The 24,955-nt window shown below is 39.7% G+C and overlaps 1 protein-coding gene across 9 annotated transcripts in view; it reads right to left on the bottom strand.

Annotated features, from left to right (window-relative positions):
• The window catches only part of MIPOL1 (mirror-image polydactyly 1), a 289,347-nt gene that overhangs the window by 251,529 nt on the left and 12,863 nt on the right, over positions 1–24,955 (bottom strand). For 3 of the 9 annotated variants that reach the window (XM_078853360.1, XM_078853359.1, XM_073349065.2), the window contains one exon: positions 15,787–21,904. The exons of 3 other annotated variants lie outside the window; for them this stretch is intronic. The gene's annotated coding sequence lies outside the window, so the exon portion shown is untranslated. The remainder of the gene's footprint in view (positions 1–15,786; positions 21,905–24,955) is intronic. 3 more of the 9 variants (XM_078853361.1, XM_078853358.1, XM_078853362.1) reach the window with 2 other exon arrangements.

The following is a 24,955-nucleotide window of genomic DNA, read 5'->3' as shown; positions in this document are numbered from 1 at the left end:
GTTGTAACTGTCATACAGCTGTTCCAGGAGGCACTCTAGACAGCTGCATTCCACAGGGCCCTGGGCTGGAACCCAGAGTAGAGGGCAGGCCTGGGTTCCCCGCAAACTTCCCAACTCCTAGTCAGACACAGGAGGAGTTGACCTGGACTGTGGGTTCATGAAAACGGCCAAACTGAGGGCTGCCGTGAATCTCCGAGGCGAGCAAATCTGCCAATAAGCGCAAGACCCACCAAGTTAGAGGAGGAACTTTGTCACAGTAGGTTGAGAAAGGCACCTGCTCACAGGTGCTCATTGCTAGATGCATGGGTTACATATTACACACCCCCTACTTCTTCAATTAGAAGAAAACTACTGCATTGTTTTTATGAATGAGCTTGAAAACATTCAGAGGATCACAAAAAATAAAAACTTAAATAACACACAGCTAAGATTGAAAGCATGTTTGAATGGAGTCCAATTAACAACCCAAACCACTTATACTGTCTTTACAAAAATGCCACTTTTTTAATGCAACATGAATTACCATGTGTACCTTTGAATTCCTGTAAAACAGACAATCTTTTTCTATAGTACAAGTGGAATTTTAAAACTGTAGATCTGTAGACAAGTTCTTTAATTTTCATTCATCCCTCTGAATGGGTGGGACAGCAATATTATTGCTGGATACTAGTGAGAAAAATTCATGTAACTTTTAGAACTTTCATATCAATAGTGAAAGTATAGATATATCCTTCCATTTCTTTAAGCAGTTAAGATATATGATTTCCAACTGTATAATACCAAACAAAAAACAAGTACCGGCAGGCAAAGTCATGATGGCTCCCTTAGCATCAAGTAAAATTTCCTACTAAATATTCAAACATAATGTTGTGGTCTATTTGTGACCCACAGCTAAAGTTACATATGAAAAAACAGTGAATGTCTACCAGGAATATTTTATGCACACCAACTTTTTTTGGAATGTGAAATAGATACTTTCAAAATATGAACAGAATTACATTTTTTCCTAATATTTAGTAACCTTCAGCTACTGTAATTCCACTTCAAATCCTGGAAAACAGTCTAGAGACAAATATTAGCCTAGCATAGGACAGCAAAGAGGAGGAATAAAATTACATTTCAAGGCGAAACTGTATTTTAATTAGTGTTACCTAGTACACCCACACAGCAGTCACCTTCAGTGCAATGAGAGAAAAACTGTTACACTCCACAAAGGTCTTTGGCTGCCACTGCAAAGCACAGAAGTTGGAGCCCCAGCAAGAAGGGGGCAGGAAGGTAAAATTGGCTTCAAGTCACTTTAGTGCCACCCTAGTTCTAGGACGGCAAACAAACTTACACCACCTTTCTATGACTGCCCGTAGGCTGCTCTGCAGCCCAGAATAACCAGAGTGTTCTCCACTCACTTTTCCATCCCAAACAACCCCTGCACTGGGAGAAATCTCCAGGGGGCTATTCCATCCCCCTTTTTGCTGCCACAGTGGCATCAAGAGGCTGGTGCAGTGGATAAAGTCTGTCTCAGGGTGGCCCTAAAGCAACTGTATTCCATCATAGAAACTCTCTTTTGATGAAGGAAATTCCACTATACCATGGAGGTGTGGTGCTGAGCCAGTAACCACACACAGAACTGCATTTGCCCAACAATCCAGCAAGGTGATGAGGCTGCTGGCTCAGCAACACCGCCAAAGTCTGTGCATTTGTGTCATCTAAGCAAGCGAGACTTTTTGAGCCACAGACATCACAGAGACCTGAACTGTAACATCAGCCCAGCATGCTAAAACTCCTGAGCTAGTGACATCACAGAGGCCTGGGTACTGACATCACACCACTATCTACAGATGTTGAACTGCCTCAGACACCTGAAAGAAACGTGAACCTTGAAATTTACCCAGCAAATTAGAGATCCTCAGTCCAAGAGCTCACAGAACCCTGTCCCTGATGTCAGACCAACAGGCTACAGGTCCCAAGTCAGCAAGACTCCTCTTGCCTTGACATCAGACCAGCTACCTAAGTGAGCTGAACCAGTGGACCCCCACCAAGGCCCATATCTTTAACCCAGTGCAGCAAGCTGTGGCCGCTCTGCTAGTAAACTTCACAGAGGTGTCTGCATGTAGACATCAGATCTGCAATACAGAGTTGCCAAGCCACAGGTCTCACAGTCACCATCTCCTGACTTCTGCCTAGCAAGCTAGATGAGGCAAGTCACTGACCTCACAGAAGCTCATACCTTCACATCAGTCCAGAAAACAAGAGAGGCTTTGAGCCAGTAATTGTCAGCAAGCTAGAAGTGTGGAACCAGAGAGCTTACAAAGGCATGAACCAGACAACTCATACAGGCACCCTGGGCTAGAACTGTTGGGGCTGGGGCATGGATGAAGGTAAACTGGCCAAAGCTCTACCCATACAAAACTGAGGCAAAGATGCTAGGTTGGGGGAAGCAGCAGGAGGATATGGCAGAGATACTTCTGCCCCTTTAATTGAAGTTGCTCTTCCACCATTAGTTGCATGAGTTCACATCTTAAAAGGGATTGGAGGGTAAAGAGAAGGGATCTTTAGATCCCCAGTAGCTTTTAGATGACCATATTACAAAGTGGACCAGATTAGTTTTGTGGAAGGTTAGGGGATTGTGATTGGAGCTGGTTGCGAACAGAGGAAATTTTTTTTCAAGCTGCTGCCCCATTTCTCTTCCACCCCACCAATTTTGCTGAAATTTCAAAATTAAAAATATCAGCTATAGTTGTAACTTTTTCACAAGCTGGTGTAAAATATGACAGCCTCATTGGGATCTAGTTACCTAGGGAGAGCCATTGTTATAATCAACTTAGGTGCACAAGTGCTCCAGCTTGTTCTAGAAGAAAGGCAGTTGCCAGCATAGCATTCTCAGTGATGACTCTGGAATTTGTTTCTTCTTTCTCAGTGTGAAATAGTTCAAAGGTCTCTCTCATCAGTGCTTACAGCAAAGACCATCCAATTGCTAAGACTTGCGGGGAGGACTGGGCATATGAGCACGGTGGGGCTCTGAAGGGAGATGAAGTATATGAAGTGAGCTGTAGCTCACGAAAGCTCATGCTCAAATAAATTGGTTAGTCTCTAAGGTGCCACAAGTACTCCTTTTCTTTTTGCGAATACAGACTAACACGGCTGTTCCTCTGAAACCTGAAGTATATTATGCAATTTTAAAATTACTGACCAGTGCAGTTGATTTTGTTGTGTGTAGATTTATGTTAGCCTGCTGTGTGAATTGTGATTTTCAAAAACTGCCAGGGAATATAGGACAGCGGAGAGGACTTTTTTGTATTTAAATGGAAACAAATTTATTATATACACAGTAGAGCTGTTGATTAATCACAGTTAACTCAAGTGATTAACTGAAAAAAATTAATTGTGATTTAAAAAATGAATCACAGTTTTAATCGCATTGTTAAACAATAGAATACCAATTGAAATTTATTAACTATTTTTGGATGTTTTTCTACTTTTTCAAATATATTGATTTCAATTACAACACAGAAACAAAGTGTACACTTCTCACTTTATATTATTATTTTTTATTACACATTGTATGTCTCCAGCTCTATTTTACCTGCATTCTGCCATATATTTCATGTTACAGTAGTCTCGGATGATGACTCAGCACATGTTCATTTTAAAAACACTTTCACTGCAGATTTGACAAAATGCAAAGAAGGTACCAATGTGAGATTTCTAAAGATAGCTACAGCACTCAACCCAAGGTTTAAGATTTTGAAGTGCCTTCCAAAATCTGAGAGGGACGAGGTGTGGAGCTTGCTTTCAGAAGTCTTAAAAGAGCAACAATCCGATGCAGAAACTACAGAATCCGCACCACCAAAAAAGAAAATCAACCACCAAAAATCAATTGAGTCAGGTGGCATCTGACTCAGATAATGAAAATGAACATGCATCGGTGTGCACTGCATTGGATTGTTATCAAGCAGAACCCATCATCAGCATGGAAGCATGTCCCCTGGAATGGTGGTTGAAGCAGGAAGGGACATACAAATCTTTAGCGCATCTGGCACGTAAATATCTTGCAATGCCGGGTACAACAGTGCCATGAGAACGCCTGTTCTCACTTTCAGGTGACATTGTAAACAAGAAGCGAGCAGCATTATCTCCTGAAAATGTAAACAAACTTGTTTGTCTGAGCGATTGTCTGAACAAGAAGTAGGACTGAGTGGACTTGTAGCCTCTAAAGTTTTACATTGTTTTATTTTTAATGCAGTTTTTTTGTGCATAATTCTACATTTTTAATTTCAACTTTCAAGAGAGATAAAGAGATTGCACTACAGTACTTGCATTAGGTGAACTGAAATACACTATTTCTTTTGTTCTTTTACAGTGCAAATACTTGTAATCAAAAAATCAATATAAAGTGAGCACGACACACTTTGTATTCTGTGCTGTAACTGAAATCAATATATTTGAAAATGTAGAAAACATCCAAAGATATTTAAATAAACGGTATTCTCTTATTATTTAACAGTGCGATTAATCTCAATTAATTTTTTTAATTGTGCAATTAATCGCAATTAACTTTTTTATTGCTTGACAGCCCTAATATACAGTAAACTAGCCTCAGAAATCAAGCAGGTAGGTGGCCTTTCCCAACCTGAGTATGCAGTCTACAGAATCCAAACTCATCCTTTCCCTGAGGTTTAGTTTTATTAATATGGAGATATCCGTGATATGGGGTACGGCAGAGGAAGAAAAGGTATGTGATAAGCTGTTCGTGTTTGCTGGAACACCCTACCCCATTACTATGTGTGGATCCTAGTGCCAAATGTTAAGTGGGTTCCACTGACTTACCGAGGCACTACCCCAGCACACGTGGTGACAGGGGAAAGGGTCTCTGCTATCTGGTATAGAGGGGGAGAAGACAGGACTTCAGTATCATATGTATCCTTCCAGTATCATAAGACTCCAGGCTGGGCCTGCGGAAAGGAAAGTGGGCTGCAGTGGTTATGGGACACAGTGCAGTGCAGGCTTTGTTCCATCTCCTCTCCTCCAGCTGCCTGTGCAGTGTGAGAGGTGCAGTGGAAGGGCAGTGCACAGCAGAATTATATGATTGAATATCCTTCACTCGTTCCTAGAGGTACCAGCCAGGGACTGAAGAAACAAGTTACATTTGAAGCAACTGTTGGTCACACAAGTAGCAAGTGCTTTGTATTTTCACAGGCTGAGCCAGCCTTGGCATTCTGGGTTGGTTGCAAAGCAATTTTTGCTGTCTCCCCCAAAAATGTAAGCTATTTCAGTCCATGACTGTCACACTGTTGTGCACAGGGCCAACTCAAGGACTGTGTGGAGGGTGAGAGAGGTGACTCTCTGGAATCTACCTCAAACTTAACTGCCTTCTTTGTCAAAAATGGTACATGCAGAGGGGATCTTTAGTCCCCATAGCTTCCTGCTGCAGAAGTAGAGCAGAGCTGCAAATTCTTTTCAATCTTAGCCATCAGTTTACACCAGTTTATGTTTTCAAGGCTCTCTCTATCAGACCCAACTGATTCTCTTTTACCAGGCTTACAGGTAATATCTATTAATAAGGGTTCTTTGTGAGCTCCTGGGAACCCCCTCATATCATTGCTCCTACCAAAAAGAGGGCACAAACTTTTGTCATTCTCAATAGTTGTTCTATATTTATCAAGAAAGAAATACATCACTATGAAGTTTAAAGGTTTTTTTTTTTCTTCATTTTTTAGTTAAAAATAATTTGCCAAAATGCCACAGCAAAACATGTAAATGTGTTACTTCAAGGATTACAAGTAGCATATGAACCAACATATCTCTCTCAAATTTTTGACAAAATAAAGATGAAGGATCATGTCCCAAGAACCTGTGCTTACGTGCAACGTGTTACCTGAAATCACACTCCTCGTAAAATAATGTTCACTGAGCTATGCTGATAGACAACTTCACAGAGCCGTCTGACTCCAGGTAACATTAATTTGGCAACTTGTAAAGAAGGCTAAGAATGTGGCAATGGTATATATAAAAGAGATCTATTAAAGGGATACAGTAACAGTATACAGGAACACTTAAAAATATTAACAAGTATGTAACTATTATTGAAGGGAATATATAAATTACAGGTGATCAGATTTAGTTTTCAGGAAGCCTACCTGATGCTACTGTCTGCTGGCATCAACTGCTTAGAGTTTTATTTTTCAGCAGAATTTGGTTCACTTGAACTATTTCCAAAGGGGAGTGGTTGTATTGCAACTTCAAATCTGGTGTATGGTGAGAGCGATGATATTCTCCCAAAACTCAAACTTGTAATTAGCAATGCTATCCTCTCTGCAAGAAAGGCTGTTATATATTTACAGCAGCAACCTGCTGTAAATATATCTTTAAATCAGAGGCTGTACCTGCCCATACTAGATTTGATCCAGTCAACAGCAGTCTCTGATCCTGACTGACCTTGTACAAGTATCATAGTTGATCTTCTCTAGGTGGTCCTGGCCAAGTGTCCCCCCCACAGCCTTAGTGCTGCAGCAAAATGTACGTTAATCTCTTTTTAATAAAGATACTTTATTTTTGGCTACAAATGATATGTGGGATGACACTAGGGGCATTAATACATCTCCACTCCCTTATAACACTGAAAATACCTGACTCTGTAATGTTACGATAAATGTGGAGTGTATATAATAACAAGGGCAATGTATTTCAATCTCATTTTATTCACTTTATATTTCCAACAAAAGAAATGTATTTTGCAAATGAAGGTGCTTCTATCTACTGACCTTGGCATTCATCAGGACCATACTGTGATTTATATTGAGAATTCCAAGACTTTATCTAATCTTATAAATAAATGTAAAATACATAAAACAATTATCCTAGAGTAAAATTGAATTTTATCTCTCTGTAATCAGCTTTTGTCTATGCTACACATTTCTATATTTGAATACAATTCAAAATTAATAACAGCTATAATTTATTTTCTGACTTTTCATTATCTTGACATTTTAACAATCATTTTTTATATACATAGGCTTTACTTTATCTAGGGCTTCCACCCCACAGTTGATTTTTAGCCATGAACAATGTACTCTTCCAGAATACCTGTTCAAGGAATAAGCCTGTTAAAAGAATACATTTCCCATCTAGCAAACCAAAATATACAGTATCAAGAAATAAAAGGAATTCATTGTAAAGGAAAAATCAGAGTAAAGAAGAATATGTAGTGCTGCATGTCAATGATCCCGAATACTGTGTGTACTTCAACATCTGCCTACAGCAAACTGAATTAAAGAGAGAAACTGGCTTTGATTGATTTCCTTGCTTTTAGAAGTTTCCCCAATTAGGAACATAAGATTAGCCAGTGCTCCATTTAATAGCAATTCTTAGCTCTTATCAGTAGATCTGAAAGAGCTTTACAAAGTGAGGCAAGTATCATGCATCCCCATTTTATAGATTGCGAAACTGAGGCAATAACTTTCCCAATATCACCCAGCAAGCAAGTAGCCGAGCCAGAAATAGAACCTAGATCTGCTGAAGCCCAGTCCAGTGCTCTATCCACTACAACATACTGCCTCCTCTGTCTAGTATACTGCTTCTGACAACAGCCAGTACCAGATGCTTCTGAGGAAGGTACAGATACATGAAATACCAAAATAGAGGACTATGGAATAAGCTGCCAACAAAAGTTTCTTCCCTCTCAATTAGTGGCTGACTTATGAGGGTTTATAGTGTCCTTCCAAATTATAGGGTTTATAGTCCTTCCAAAGCATGAGGGTTTATAGTCCTTCCAAATTTTCTCTACATATTTCTAAATAGAATATTTTCATCAGAAGCTAGTACAAAGAACCTTCAATGACATAAAAAATGTCCGTTTTCCAATTTTGGGGGGGGAGTGGGGTGGGGGGGGCAAAAATTGCCAATCTTGTTAATTTCAATTTTTACAAAAATGTCATGGCCCTTTTCAAACTTGTAGTACATGACCTTGTACACATGTTATGATTACATAATTATATATAGGACTCTACATGTACACAGCACTCGTCAGAGGAGGCATGGTCCTTGTCCAAGAAGCTTACAATTTAGCTCAGGCATTAACAGTGGTGAACAGTTGAGGTGCATGGGTGGCATTGGCATGATCAGTGAGGAAAATCCACCATTGGAAGGCTTCACAAGAGAAGTATTGTTCAAAAAATTATATGAAAGAGGAAAGGGGGGTCAGTTGGGAAATGATCCAAGATGCCAAATACATTCTATTCCCACTAACTTCAGAGGAAGCTGGGGGTGTTCAGAATCCTGATATGATTTCTCAGCACCCTCAAGGATCTAGTCCTTAGTGAGTAAGTCATAAAGGGAAGTTTGAGGCATAAAAGCTAGCATAAAAGAAAGTACAAAGCCAATACCAGGAGGAAACAACAAAAAGGAGCAGTTAGGAGAAAAACTTGAAAGAGGGAAGGTAGGCTAAGGCAGAGCTGAGTCGAGCCTTAAAAATGAAGGCAAGGAGCTTGATCTTTAACCCCATTTAGGCACACCCTTCGAACACACAAAAATACAGTGCTGATGTCATAGAAAGTCCTCAAACAGCATGGACAAAAAAATCTTGAGTAAATAAAAATGAAGAATAGATCTGCTCTGTGGCTTGGCTACAATGCTATGTGTCATGAAACTGGACAAGTAGTGCTCAGAGGTTCTCACACTTCAATGCACCGCAACCCCCTTCTGACAACAAAAATTACTACACGACCCCAGGAGTGGGGGCCGAAGCCAGAGTCTGCCTGATTCCCACTACCCCAGGTGGGGGAGCCAAAGCCCGAGTCCCACCACCCTGGGCAGGGAAGGGGTCAAAGTTGAAGCCCAAGGGCTTCAGCCCCAGCCAAGGGGCCTGTGATCTGAGGGCTGAATCCCTCAGGCTTCAGCCCCGGGTGGTGGGGCTCAGGATTCAGCCCCGAACCTAAGCAAGTCTAAGCCAGCCCTGGCAACCCCATTAAAATGGGGTCCCAACACACAGTTTGAGAACTGCTGCTGTAGGGCATTAAAATGGATAAGGGAAGGGGGTAAGGAAGGAAGCTGGCTGTGTAAATGCCACTTGTGCACCAATGGTGGATTGGTAATTGCATTAGTATCAAAGGAGGCTGCTCACCTTGCCTCCCTGGTTGCAGGAGGAATGTCATAACCATGGTGGTCTAGACTGTTGAATAAAAACAGCATTCCCAAGAATGAGTGACCTTGAGTCTGAAGTGGCCCTGGGTCAGAGTGAGGCATGGTTAGGAAGAAGCCCATTGAATTCCTTAGTGGTAAACCCAACAAGGAGAGGGAGAAATAGTATGAAAGAACACTGTAGTTAACTAAAGAAAAGGTTAAAAAAAACAAACAATATTTTTGCAGCTTAGCATTTATCTGTGAACTGCTGGTGCAACTCTATGTTCCATGGTAAAGCTATGAAGCTCTTGGTTGTTTGACAAGACAAGCTACAAGCTTGAATGAAATGTTCAGCTTAAAGAATTAGAATAAATCTGATGATTGATGTTTTACTGAATGTGACGGGCTGTCATCCATTTTAAACAGGATCTTTGCTAGGATGTACTGAAAGCAATTTTTCCATTACCCTGAACATACTAAAGCTTTTTCCAATGACAGCTCACTTCAGACTATTCAGAGAAAAGACCTGCTCAAACTATTGCCATTTAAATAAAATAATGAAACAGGAATTGAGCTAATTTGAATAATTAAGCATTCAAACCAGAACTGTATATTTGTGATTAATTCACACCCAATCCACAAAAACATACAAACCAAAACTATACACTCATTTCCTAATTACCTCTAAAAATTACAAGATACAAGGTATTTTAATCATTTATTTGCTCACCCAAGCCTTACATATATAGACGATTCCATATTTTGAAATATTAGGTTATTGCAAAAGACAGTATTGAAAACAATGAAATAGTGTTAACTGATGCGGGAATGTGTCTGATACTATCTATTCTTAGGTTAGATAGTAAAGACTAGGAGTGGATGGGTCATGACACAAAGTAAAACTATTTCCCCATGTTTATCCTCCTCCCCTCCCCCACACTGTTCCTCAGATGTTCTTGTCAACTGCTGGAAATGGCCCACCTTGATAATCACTACAAAAGTTTTTTTCCCCCCCTGCTCTCCTGCTGATAATAGCTCACCTTACCTGATCACTCTCCTTACAATGTGTATGCTAACAGCCATTGTTTCATGTTCTCTGTGTATATAAATCTCCTCACTGTATTTTCCACTGAATGCATCCGATGAAGTGAGCTGTAGCTCATGAAAGCTTATGCTCAAATAAATTTGTTCGTCTCTAAGGTGCCACAAGTACTCCTTTTCTTTTTGCGGATACATACTAACACGGCTGCTACTCTGAAACCTATCTATTCTTAGTATTACTGTTAGACTATGCATAAAAGATAGTGATACAGAGGTTCTGCAATTTTCTTTTCAAATTAAGAAAGATTCATTAAAGAAAGTCCTGGAGTGGAATTCTGTAATAACATAGAAGAGACAAGAAATCAACCTGCATTTTTCTGGCCTGTCTAAACTAAATTTGGAGTTAAGTTTAACCTTTGTCCGGGGTAATTACTGCATACATATCGATGCTCATTTTTAGGACGTGCATATAAATCTAAAATAAATAATTAATTAGTGTTGCCTCTGGGCAGTGCCTTATACCAGTACTTTACAAAAACTGTAGCCTAGCCACAGGTAGTTTTGGGACAGAAAATACCGGGCCTACAAATGCTGGTAATTCCTTAAGTAAGAACACCCTTTCCCCATTAGATTGTACGTACATACACTGCGTGAGGAATTAGGTGGTGATGATATTTTAGGTGATCTTTTCACACAAGGTCAATGCTAAAGATAAATGAAAAATGAATTTTGTGGCCTCATCCAAGGTCTCTACATCACAGAACTTCCACATGTAGAAAATTGACACAACTGATTATCACTGCAATAACACCAACAATATAGGTCAAAATTCAAGTACATTAGTAGAGCTAAGAGGGAAAGCTTGCCCAGTATCTCTGCCATTTGTCTACGCCAAGCCATCGCAGTTAGTGAATCCAATTTCAAAATCATTAAATTCACTCGCAACTTGCAGAACAATGAAGTCAAATAATATATTACAGCCTTGAAGATGTCATAATAATGTTCAGATTGTTCTTTCCTCCAGTTATTGGGCAGCACTCTGCATACAGTTAGTAGATTAACATCTGACTTAAATTTCATACCATATTATTGTCGAAAAAGAGCAGTATGTGCTATGATCCAAGAAGAAAAACAGTCATTTTGAATCCTGTTTGGTTCTAAATCAGGCAAATAAATCTGTTAGAATGAATGCTACATTAGGGATTTTTAAAGCTCCATCTAAGTGGTGACAAACTACTGGGTATGAGTCTTTTGTTATTTTCACAAAATACAAAAAACATTTAGCCAGAGGTAGTGATGTTATGACAAAGGTAAGCCAGAAATAATGGAAGAAAACCCTTATACTTCGTTTTCATTCCAAGATAAGCTTCTCTCTAAGAAAAGATGTATATGCAACTAAAAATTCTAAAACCATTTTTCTAAGTTCTGAAAAGCTTTTCAGAATAGTATGCTTTCCAGAAAAACGTCTCTGTACTTCACTCCTAGAAAAATGTTAAATGTCATTTTTCACTTGCCCGCCCATGCACAAGGATGTTTTATATATAAGAAATGCTTCATATAAGAAATCATGATAGTTTCACCCCAAAACTCTATTCAAAGTAACAAATTCCTAAATATGACTGGCTAATGCTGCTGTGAAATAGCACTGAATTGTGCTACAAAAAATATTCCATAAAGTTAGTCTGCAAAATCGTAATATGTGAGTAAAAGCAAGTGTGCTTCAACCTTCAAAGAACACAAACCAAAGATGGTGTTCTGAGAAAACTAACTTGTTCTGTTAAATTTCTTTTTGACAAATGCCAAAACATTACCTTTCACTGTCTCATGTGTAACATCATGCCTTGAATGTATTTGTTTTACTTGCATAAATAGCAGTGTGCAGAGACTCACTTTCTGACACTACTTCAGCTTGCAATTCACTATTACTGCACAGTAGTAACCCAAATCTGTAACATTTGGACATAAATGAATCCCTTATTTTTGGGATATCAGATACTGTACAAAAGTGTTATTGTACTATGATGTTATTCAGATGTAGGACAGTTGGGACTCAATCAATTTCCAGATTTTCTGAGAAAAATATGAATGACCAAGAGCATCAAATAAGAGATGCACTGTATTTAATTTCTTTTCAGAAAACACCAAAACAGTCCAAATTTAAAGTTTTAGAAACTGATCTTTAGAACGACAGATTTTTTTTCCAATCAATACTATATATTTACATTCTTTCAGACAGCAATTTCAAGAAAACCTTGGTTCCCCCCCTCCGAGTAAAAATATAAAAGAACTGTAGCATCACTGTAACCACATCATCCTGCTCTTTAGATGTTGTTTCACTCTCATAGCTTGTGTCAACACACAGAAATGGCACCATTTTAACTAAATTGGTTTCAAAATGTATTTTGTTAAATTAGCATAACTCCCCTTGTGTGGACACTCTTAAATCACGTTAAGAGTGGTCAATATGGATTTAGCTTCATTTGGTAACAAACCAAATTCATTCGAGCCTATTCACACTACTTGTTTTTTAAGTTGAGGGTATGAATATGCATCAGGCACAACAAAGTGCGCAGTTTTTTGCTGACCTATTTTCTGCAGTTGTATCTGCATTTTCAGTTAAAAACTCAAAGGCTAAATGGATATCAGAGCCTTAGGCTACGTCTACACTACCCGCCGGATTGGCGGGTAGTGATCAATCTATCAGGGATCGATTTATCGTGTCTAGTGTAGACGCGATACATTGATCCCCGATCGCTCTGCCGTTGACTCCGGAAATCCACCAGGGGGAGAGGAGGAAGCAGAGTCGACAGGGGAGTGGCGGCCGTCGATCCCGTGACGCGAGGACGCGAAGCAAGTGATTCTAAGTCGATCTAAGATACGTTGACTTCAGCTACGCTATTCTCATAGCTGAAGTTGCTTGCGTATCTTAGATCGATCCCCCTCAGTGTAGACCAGGCCTTAGTGTCTCAGTGCAGGATCAGCGTCCATGACTTGTACAATACATTTCAAAAAAAGTTTTAATACTTCATGCGTTTTTTGAACATGTAATATAGAATCATAGGCATGAAAGCACTTTCAATTATATATACGGGGTTTCTGGGAGACTGGATAGCCAGTATTGTCACCTGTTATTTTAGAGATCCACTGTTGGCACATAGCTCCATCTAGTGTTTAAAGATACTAAAGAAACTCTCAAAAAAGCTGTATTTGTTGAAAGATGTTTTAACAGTTCAGCATGTCAAATGTGGTAATAAGGGCCCGGCCCTCGGAAAAACAACTGAACAAAAGAAAAAGGTTAAATGACAATCTTCATCAGTGTATGATCTCCTTTATTGTTCCCAATAAATGTACTCTCAAAATGTATTTCAAGAAGCTCCTAAACTACCACCATTAGTCTAACGGGTACCCAAATCAAGACATGAGAACCATCATAAAGTAAAAAGTAAAGGAGTACTTGTGGCACCTTAGAGACTAACAAATTGTTAGTCTCTAAGGTGCCACAAGTACTCCTTTTCTTTTTGCGAATACAGACAAACACGGCTGCTACTCTGAAACCCATCATAAAGTATTCATTCCTCATGCACATGTAAAGTTCAATATGTCCTAGAAAAATACATACAGCAGATAACTATTATTGGCACAGTAGCACTGTTCTAGACACATATGGACTTCATTTCTTCAAATTTATAGAAATGCAAATGCTTCCATAACATGCATTTACCTTTTAAAACAGTAAATATGATCCCAATTTAATATTTTTCCTCATATACAGGTAAAAAGTGTGCTACACTTGTTTTCTACTGCTTGCTTATGCTCAACACATAAGTAATCTGCTGTTTGGTAGCGGACAGTAAATCAGAGAATTGGGATGTGAGGTACACGAGCAGTATCAGATCACAGGTTACAAAACTTGCAGTTTGTTTTTTTTCGGGGTGGCGTTAAGTTAAAGACAAGCAAATATCTCAACACGAATGTTGGCATTTTAAAATTACTGTAGTTTGTTCTAAAAAGTATTTTTAAAATGTGAGTAGCAATAATCGTAAGGTTGTTGTTCTACGTACTGTTCCTTTAAGGAACACAGTGAAATTAGGAAGGATTCTACTTCACAAGGATATAGGTGTGGAACTATATCCTTTTTCATGATATGTAGTCAGGTGCAAACATAGAAGCTTAACTTTAAAGTTCCCTGTGGTCTAATAAAAACAAACAGTTTTAGAGACAGAGCCAAGAATGCAGATTTATAAAAAAAAATTATGTTTGCTTTTCTTTAAAGACAATCATGCCAACTGAAATGTTTAACTGCATCTTTCTAAATTAAGATTTGTTAAAAAATAAAATATAATGTCAACAAACTCATGAAATATTGACATAACAAGCAACGAAAAACAACTGTGAATTAACATGTTTGTAAACAGATTAAAATCGAATGGCTAAATACTTGAATATTTTACTTTAATTACTATAAAGCAATGTATCCAATAGGGTATTAACTTTATTACACATTCAAAGATAATATTTGTGAGAACAAAAGCAATTTAACCTGAGAAAATATATTTTTATAGATACACCAGATAGGATTATTTTACCAGGCTTTCAAGCATGCTTCATAGCGTACCATCATTTTTACCATTACACAATGACAAGTTACACAGGTTTATTAGTGTTATCTGAAATGTATGCATTTACATACTAATATGCCCAGAGGGTGTGAAAGAGTGTGCACACACAAAAAATAGCACACTTAAGTACACAGACCTTCTTAAATTACCAAACTATGTCTAGATAATGTAGAGTACCTGAATTATTCTCACAAAAGCAAGAAAACTACTGAAAGTTGAAATCCTGGGTTTACACTGTATATAATTCACAAAGGGCCTATTTCAAAACTCACTGAAGTCAATGCAAGTTTTTCCGCTGACTTCAATGGACTTTAGGTCAAGCCATACGACTTATTTTAAAAAGGAACATCTTCATTTAAGTTCATATTTCATTTGTGGCATTAACATTGTTCCTTCACCACAGTATTGTATTGTATTTTTGTAGGGTTTAATTTTCTTTTTTATTTTAAAGTACAAAAACAAATCAACACTTTTCCAAAAAAAATCTAAATAGGAACAAGTGAACCTTGTAAAAATTTCCAACTATTTCTCCAAGAGTTCTGTTTTTCACAAAGTAAGTCTGTGTTTTTGGAAATCCAAAGCTTTCAAACCATTCCCATAGCCCCCATCATCAGGCAGGGAAGGACTGCACTGCACCCTCAGTCATGCTGGAGAAAAAAAAAGAGTGAATATATCACAACACTTTGCCCAATCTCCCTAAGCTTCTCATACACTATGAATTGCCTTGGTCTCTTGGGGCTTTTCATAGCACTGTGGAACATAGTCAAAATTATTTTCCCGTGTTTTGCTGCTGCTCGATGAAGTGTTGAACGACCAGTCTTCCTCCCCTGCCTGCTCACCAGAACAGTCTCCCTTTGATGGTAGGGTGTAGTAGACTTTTTGCCAGGCTACTTGAAGACAGAAAATGCGCGGTAAAGCAATATGCGTCCTATAGAAAGTGCTAGAGGGGAACATAAAATGCTAACTACACCCAACCCATCGAACAACACTGGTAAGAAAGTGGGTATGGTACCTGGAGCCTTTTGGGGTGGGTGAGTGCAGATGGACATGGCTCTCAAGGGTTGTGAGAACTTCACTCCCTGGTCCCTTGAATGACAGAAAGCATTTATGGATCTCCACCATCTCTTCCTGACATAGGGCAGGGAAAAGGGTTGCATTTCATCTGTCATCCTACCCAAAGGTCATGGAGATGCTTCTCTTCCCCTTTTTAACTATGTGATGGGATGAAAGTTAGTGCCCTGCCAGATGTAGAAATCCACGTGTCTTAGCCCACGGCAAGGTACTGATAGCAAAAAGACAGGAATTGGCAAAATTCCAGTGCCAAACAGAACGCAAGCCTCAGAAGGTTCAAGCTCTGTTCTTAGTTTCAAACTTGTGATACTTGAGTGGGTTTGAAATTAGGCAAAATGTATTGAATACATGTTGAAATTATTGCTGATATTTTATGTTCTTTTCTTCATTCACAATACCTTAATTACAATACACATTGCCACAAAGCAAGCAGCTCATATGATGTTTTTATCAGAGATTTTTCTGTCAAGGGAAACCATGTCCCAAAATTTTGTTGCAACAGAGAATGGCATTTATGTATAACAAGACAGGAAAAATTGTGATATAAATGCCATACACATAATGCTGAAAAATAAAAACAAAACAGAGGAGATAAATACATATATACAAAATAAACTGGATGAGAAATATTGCTACTTTCACTCACTGGGACTGCATCTAAAACCAGCCAACCAATTTCTCTGTAGGTCCATCACTGCTGAACACCCAATACTGCAAGGCCCTGAACAACCTCAAAATTTCTATTGACCTGAATGTGAGTTGCAGTTCTGTACCTTGAAGAATTGAACTCTAAAAAATCCAACTACAGATCAAGAACCTTGGAAAAGGAGAATTGTATTGATGGGAAACTAGTGCCACTTATCTTGAAGCCCAGCATTCATATTAGCATTGGTAAATTTTATTATAGTTACATACATTATCTATACACTAAATTAATATAATATATACAAAAGTACACACATCATATAAAGGGTAAAGACTCCTATTGAACTGAAAACTGATATAATGTTGCCTATAGTTTAGCTACTGCTCCACCATAATATAATACATGTATATGCTATTTACACTGTTGCCAATTTTGCTTGGACGTAGTCCCAGAGTTTTCAGCACATGACAATCTTTAATTAAAGATTAATCTTTAATTCCGGGAGACTCCAGGACAACCCTAGCTGTATACTGTGTTGACATGAAGGCAATAAATGGCATCACCATGTATACCTTGCTTGCACACTACCCTCTAATCCACCTTAGCCAGAACTATTTTCTCTTTTCTTTTCTTAAAAATGTATAAAATAAACCATTCCACATGGCATACATGCTTACACTGTATGCTTCTAAACAGTTTTCAGGTAAAATACCACCATTTAGGAAAATAAATGTATTTTTCAGAAAATAACATACTACAAAATTACTTCTTTCCACCCAAAAATAGGATATCCAGTACTTGCAGCATTTAGTTCTGGGCAAGAAAAATATTTAACATTCAGTACCTTGTGAACCATCTGGTCTGGAAATAAATATACAACATGTAACATGCAGGATAACCATGTCATATCCCCCTTTAGTGACTAGAGTAGAACCTACTATTGCTCCTACATACTGTACTGTTACTCCTCTGGCTCAAATGGTAGAGGCCTGTGCTTTTCGTGCTGACGGCCTCATGTTGAATCCTGAGTGACAATCCATGGGAAAGTCATTTAAAATGGGAGAGCTGGTTCACCTCTTTCCAATGGTCTATAGCACTTGTTTCTTGCCCTGACAAGATCCTGGATTTTAACATCACAACATTATGATTTTATTGTAATGTACCTAAGAGATATGAACAAATACTTCATATTATTATTTTTATCTTCTTCCAAGTCCTATGTCATTCACAGTATGCATGCTAGCTTTACAGGTGAAGAGATTACACAAAGTAGTTCTAACAACACTTCCTTAAAAATAGTGTCTAAAACATTTGTAAAATAGTTTTTTGTATTAAAAATGTAGCAAGAACAAAACATACAAGATGAGGTGTAGGATAAGTGCTTTAATACTAATTTGATACAAGACAAAGGCCTATGTTGTAACTAAATATGAAGGAATAAGACTTCCAACACAAACACTTTTGTACAGCAGGATATTATAACTCATGCTTCTCAGTAAATTCTTACGTTGCAAACTGCTCCATCACACAATCAGAATAAAATTAATTAAAATAACACAAACCAAACCAAATAAAGTTACTTGAGCAAGTAACACTTTCCCCATATGGAGGGTGGCTGGTAAGCATTTCCTACTTTTGAAATGTTTAGATATGCATCCTGCTGCAACGAACTGAAAGGCCACTGAGAGGTGTGCTTGCACCAGTGAAACAACACATGAATGCGAGCCTTCCACAATGTTATTTTAATCCATTCCAACTCTGCGGGGAAACAGCCACTTGTCTGTCTATAAACTTGTCTTTCTGCCAATCAAACAAGCTCTCAAAATTAAGCTAATCTACAATGCACAGGGGAAAATTGTCAAAAAAACAAAGTATGTGCTAAGATATTTTATTCTTATGTCAGAAGTATTATTAGTACATCCAAGAATGGGGCAATCCACTCACTAGCACTAGCTGATGGAGTAGAATGCAAAGAAGGGGTTCACATTTGAATCCTGTACTTAGTATGTAACGCTGAATGTAGTATGGCAAGAAAACTGAAGTGAAACTCAATTCTCCTAAAGAAAATAAACTATTGTAACTATGAAAACGCCAATTAAGACCCCTGTCCTGAAAAGATTTATGCATTGAAAATTGGAATGCAGCATGATAATTTTTTTAATTGTACAAATTTTGTGACAAATTTTTAAAATTAAAATTCACACATATCCACTAGCATGCTTGAAAGAGCCTTATTCTGCTTCTCCCAAGCTAGTCTGAGGCCTCCTCCACACTACAAGTTTAGGTCGAATTTAGCAGCGTTACCTCGATTTAACCCTGCACCCGTCCGTCCACACGACGAAGCCTTTTTTTTCAACTTAAAGGTCTCTTATAATTGATTTCTTTACTCCACCCCCGACGAGGGGATTAGTGCTGAAATCGGCCTTGTCGGGTTGAATTTGGGGTACTGTGGACGCAATTCAATGGTATTGGCCTCTGGGAGCTATCCCAGAGTGCTCAGTTGTGACCGCTCTGGACAGCACTCTCAACTCAGATGCACTGGCCAAGTAGGCAGGAAAAGGCCCGCAAACTTTTGAATCTCATTTCCTGTTAGACCAGCATGGCAAGCTCACCTGCGCAGGTCACACTGCAGAGCCCATCAGCACAGGAAACCATGCAGTCCCAGAATCGCCGAAGAGCTCCAGCATGGACAGAACGGGAGGTACGGGATCTGATCGCTGTATAGGGAGAAGAATCCGTGATGGCAGAACTCCGTTCAAAATGATGAAATGCCAAAATATTTGCAAAAATCTCCAATGGCATGAAGGACAGAGGCTACAACAGGGACCCGCGTGAAAATTAAGGAGCTCAGGCAAACCTACCAAAAAAACCAGAGAGGCAAATGGCCACTTCGGTTCAGAGCCCCAGACATGCCGCTTCTATGATGAGCTGCATGCCATTCTAGGGGGTGCAGCCACCACTACCCCAACCCTGTGCTTTGACTCCATCCAAGGAGTGGGAGGCAACACGGAAGCAGGTTTTGGGGGCGAGGAAGATGATGAGGAGGAGGAGGTTGTAGATAGCTCACAGCAAAGAAGCGGAGAAACTGGTTTCCTCAACTGCCAGGATCTGTTTATCACCCTGGACCTGGAGCCAGTACCCCCCGAACCCACCCAAGGCAAACTCCCGGACCCTGAAGGCGGAGAAGGGACCTCTGGTGAGTGTACCTTTGTAAATATTATTCATGGTTTAAAAGCAAGAGTGTTTAATGATTAATTTGTCCTGGCATTTGAGGCTAGTACAGCTACTGGAAAAGTCTGTTAATGTGTCTGGGGGTGGAGTGGAAATCCTCCAGGGACATCTCCATAAAGCTCTCCTGGATGTACTCCCAAAGCCTTTGCAAAAGGTTTCTGGGGAGGGCAGCCTTATTCCATCCTTCATGGTAGGACACTTTACCACGCCAGGCCAGTAGCACGTAGTTGGGAATCATTGCAGAACAAAGCATTGCAGCGTTTGGTCCCGGTGTTTGCTGGCATTCAAACAACATCCGTTCTTTATTTCTCTGTGTTACCCTCAGGAGAGTGAGATCATTCATGGTCACCTGGTTGAAATAGGGTGGTTTTAGTAAGTGGACGTTCAGAGGTGCCTGTTCCTGCTGGGCTGTTTGCCTGTGGCTGAACAGAAATCTTCCCCACTGTTAGCCACGCGGTGGGGGGAGGGCTGAAGCCATCATCCCAGAGAATTGTGTGTGTGGGTGGGTGGGGGGGGATTAGTTGGGTTTCTGCTGCACGTTAACCCGGAAACCGCAGCTCCTCCTTTTAAATTGCCAACCCATTTTAAAAGGCCAACCCCACGGCTACTTCGTTTGGAAATGAGGGCACTGCTGTTTGAAACCATTCCCACATGTTATGAAGGTTAAAGAAGCCCAAAGACTGTGGCTTACCATGGCTGCCCGCAAGCCGAATTCTGTTGCCTGGCCCTGCATGAGTGATCTCTCACACCAAACTAGCATACCCTCAAAAAGAGGCAAAATGCGACCTTGTAATGAAAGCACATGTGCTATGTAATGTTAACAGCAAGGTTTACCGTGAAAAAGTGTATCCATTGTTCTATAAAATCTGTCTTTTTAACTACCACTCTCCCTTTTTTTCCCCTCCACCAGCTGCATATGTTTCTCCTTCCCAAAGGCTAGCGAAGATTAGAAGGCGAAAAAACCGCACTCACAATGAAATGTTCTCTGATCTCTTGCTGTCCTCCCACACTGACAGCACAGCAAAATACGTGGAGGCAGACAATCTCAGAGTGCAGGAAAACACAGTATGACCGCGAGGAGAGGTGGCGGGCTGAAGATGGTAGGTGGCGTCAGCTTGCTGAAAGAAGGCAGGATTCAATGCTCAGGCTGCTAGAGGATCAAACTCATATGCTCCAGCGTATGGTTGAGCTACAGGAAAGGCAGCAGGAGCACAGACTGCTGCTACAGCCCCTGTGTAACCAGCCGCCCTTCTCCCCAAGTTCCATAGCCTCCTCACCCAGATGCCCAAGAACGCGGTGGGGGGGGGCCTCCGGCCACCCAGCCACTCCACCCCAGAGGATTGCCCAAGCAACAGAAGGCTGGCATTCAATAAGTTTTAAAGTGCTGTGTGGCCTTGTCCTTCCCACCTCCACCACCCCACTCGGTGCTTCCTTCCTCCACCATTGAAAAGTACCCCTTTCGGTTTATGTACTCGCTGTCTTGGTGCTCTAGTGCCAAGATAGGGATATGGGTTCCGTCTATTGCCTCATCACAGTTAGGGAATCCCATTGCAGCAAAGCCATCCACTATGACCTGCACATTTCCCAGAGTCACTACCCTTGATAGCAGCAGCTCAGTGATTGTGTTGGCTACTTGCATCACAGCAGCACCCACAGTAGATTTGCCCACTCCAAATTGATTCCCGACTGACCGGTAGCTGTCTGGCGTTGCAAGCTTCCACAGGGCTATTGCCACTCACTTCTCAACTGTGAGGGCTGCTCTCATCTTGGTATTCTTGCGCTTCAGGGCAGGGGAAAGCAAGTCACAAAGTTCCATGAAAGTGCCCTTACACATGTGAAAATTTTGCAGCCATTGGGAATCATCCCAGACCTGCAACACTATGCAGTCCCACCAGTCTGTGGTTGTTTCCCGGGCCCAGAATCGGTGTTTCACGCCATGAACCTGCCCAATTGACAACATGATGTGCACATTGCAGGGGCCCATACTTTGTGAGAAGTCTATGTCCATGTCCTCATCACTCTCATCACCGCACTGCAGTCGCCTTCTCCTCGCCTGGTTTCGCTTTTCTTGCAGGTTATGGTTCTGCATATCCTGCTGGATAATGCACGTGGTGTTTATAGTGCTCAGAATTGCCGTGGTGATCTGAGCAGGCTCCATGTTCCCAGTGCTATGGCGTCTACACTGAAAAAAGGCACAAAACGATTGTCTGCCATTGCTCTGATGGAGGGAGGGGCGACTGACAACATGGCTTACAGGGAATTAAAATCAACAAAGGGGGTGGCTTTGCATCAAGGAAAAATAGAATGGCCCCCTCAAGGATAGAACTCAAAATCCTGGGTTTAGCAGGCTGTTGATTTCACGGAGGGAGGGAGGGGGGAGAAAATGAATACAAATGAATACAAAACAAATCTGGTCTATTTCTTGTTTTGATCCACTTCATCTATCTTTATACATCTTGCTGGCAGCAGAGGGTGCAGTATGACTGCTGGCAGGACTGAATCTCCATGAGATGAAACTTAAAAGGGAAATGACTTGGCTGAGTCACTCCCATGTCTGCCCAGGCGCCCCTGACCGACCTCACCGAAGTCAGCTAAAAGAGCACCCTGGAGTGTGGCGACGATGGCTACCAGTCATACTGCACTGTCTGCTGCCAAAAGGCAATGAGCTGCTGCTGTGTAGCAATGCAGTACCGCGTCTGCCAGCACCCAGGAGACATATGGTGACGGTGAGCTGAGCGGGCTCCATGCTTGCCATAGTATGGTGTCTGCATGGGTAACCCAGGAAAAAAGGTGCGAAACAATTGTCTGCCCTTGCTTTCACGGGGGGGGAGGGGCCTGACGATATGTACCCAGAACCACCCGCGACAATGTTTTTGCCCCATCAGGCATTGGGATTTCTACCCAGAATTCAAATGGGCACCAGAGACTGCAGGAACTGTGGTATAGCTACCCACAGTGCAACGCTCCAGAAGTCGATGGTTGCCTCGGTACTGTGGACACACTCCGCCCTTAGAGTATTTGTGTGGAGACACACACAATCGACTGTATAAAAATGCTTTCTACAAAACTGACTTCTATAAATTCGACCTAATTTCGTAGTGTAGACATACCCTAAGCTTGGTACCATTTGCTAAATCGGTATCTTTAAAATATTTAAGTAATCGATTCCATGCAGAAATTTGATCAATAAGATTTTCAGAGCTTACTGCACCTTTTCCTCATAAAGTTAAAATATAGAGCAAGCAGAAATCACCAGAAATCCTCCATATTTACTAAATACTATTAAAAACTCAGCCAATGTACTTCAAGTACACAATTCTGGACCATCAAAGAAGCTTTCTATTAAGCTCTCTCGCATTTGGATACAAACTCAGACCAGACACCAAAAAATCCTGTGCTTTTACTCAGTACTGAGCTTTGTAAGTGGCATTCATGATCAAGGAATTAAACTTTTTTCCCCATTCTATTAACATATTAATTATCTTTACATTCCAAAAGCATCACATTTTGTACTAGCAGTAGAGAATCTACTGGCAGAGATTTAGATTTTGCCTTTTTGCCTGTTAGAAATGCGTATCATTTAATTTACTGCAGATTTGGTTCCAACATTGCTATTCAAATTAACATATTACACGAAGTCAAAATTCTGCCTTCATTGGAGTTACCCAGGATGAAAGTAAGGGTTGAATTTGGACATTATGATGTTATATGGATTTTGGTAAATTCTGCATCATTAAAACCATACTGACAGCGAGAAGATTAACTCATTACCTATTATTTCTTCCATACCTAGGACCCAGTCCCACAATATCGAAATTGATGGGAGTTTTGCCACTGAATTCAAAAAGATCAAGCCTTTAATTTGCTAATTCAACTACTATAAATTGTGATGTATGCATATCAGTTTTCCTCACTAGGAAGTAGACATCAAATGGAGATCTATAATATCAGTCTAGTAGCCTTATTCTCTACTAAAAACAGAGAACAACATTTTAACAATACTTGCAACTACTCCTGTAAATAAAGTCACAACAAAATTCTGTGAACCTTTTCAACACTGAATTTTTTTTAATGAAGTTCAGAAACAAGAAAAGCAATGACTGCTCATACTGTTTTTCAGCATGTCTTTTTCTTCTACTTTTAAACAGAGATTTAAAGCGGGATAATGAACTACCACATATTGAAAGTAAAGCCCTGCATGTAACCATTACCTCTTTGATGCCAATAAAACTATAAGCCTCTTCTTTTTTAAATAGAATATTTTCATTAATTTACACACACCAAAGAAAGAGTACACCTGGTTCCAACCTCAGAATCAATTCAATTGTGCATTAGCCTACCCACATCCTTCTGAAATGAAAACTCAATACTGGAAGGAAGAAATGAGAACGAGCTAAATCAAGATTTTAGAGCTGTGAATGAATTGCAGTTAACTCAAGAGATTAATGCAAAACAAATTAATTAGATTTTAAAAATAGTCACAATTAATTGCAGTTTTTAATCACACTGTTAAACAATAATAGAATACCAATTTAAATGTATGATAAATATTTTTGGATTTTTTTCTACAGTTTCAAATATATTGGTTTCAACACAGAATACAAAGTGTACAGTGCTCACTTTATATTATTATTTTGGATTACAAATATTTGCACTCTACAGAAGAAAAAATAAATAATATTTTTCACTTCACCTCATACAAGTACTGAAGTGCAATCTCTTTATCATGAAAGTACAATTTACAAATGTAGAATTTTTTTCCACATAACTGCACTCAAAAATAAGACAATGTAAAACATTAGAGCCTACAAATCCACGCAGTCCTATTTCTTGTTCAGCCAATTGCAAAGAGAAACAAGTTTGTTTACATTTATGGGAGATAATGCTGCCTGCTTCTTATTTACAAGGTCACCTAAAAGTGAGAACAGGCATTCGCATGGCACTGTTGTAGCCGGCGTTGCAAGGTATTTACGTGTCAGATATGTTAAACATTTGTATGCCCCGTCATGCTTCAACTTCTAGATTTACAGTGCAAATATTTGTAAAAATATAATATTAAGTGAGCACTGTATTGTATTTGTATTCTGTGTTGTAATTGAAATCAATATATTTGAAAAGGTAGAAAAACATCAAAAACATTTATCATAAATTTAAATTGGTATTCTATTATAGTTTAACGATGCGATTAAAACTGTGATTGTGATTATTTTTTTAATCTCACAATTAATTGCAA

This window comes from Lepidochelys kempii, chromosome 6, assembly GCF_965140285.1.
Source record: "Lepidochelys kempii isolate rLepKem1 chromosome 6, rLepKem1.hap1, whole genome shotgun sequence".
In the NCBI taxonomy this organism is placed as follows: Eukaryota; Metazoa; Chordata; order Testudines; family Cheloniidae; genus Lepidochelys; species Lepidochelys kempii.
The sequence above is the reverse complement of the archived record's forward strand: the minus strand, read 5'-3'. Positions and strand labels throughout refer to the sequence as shown.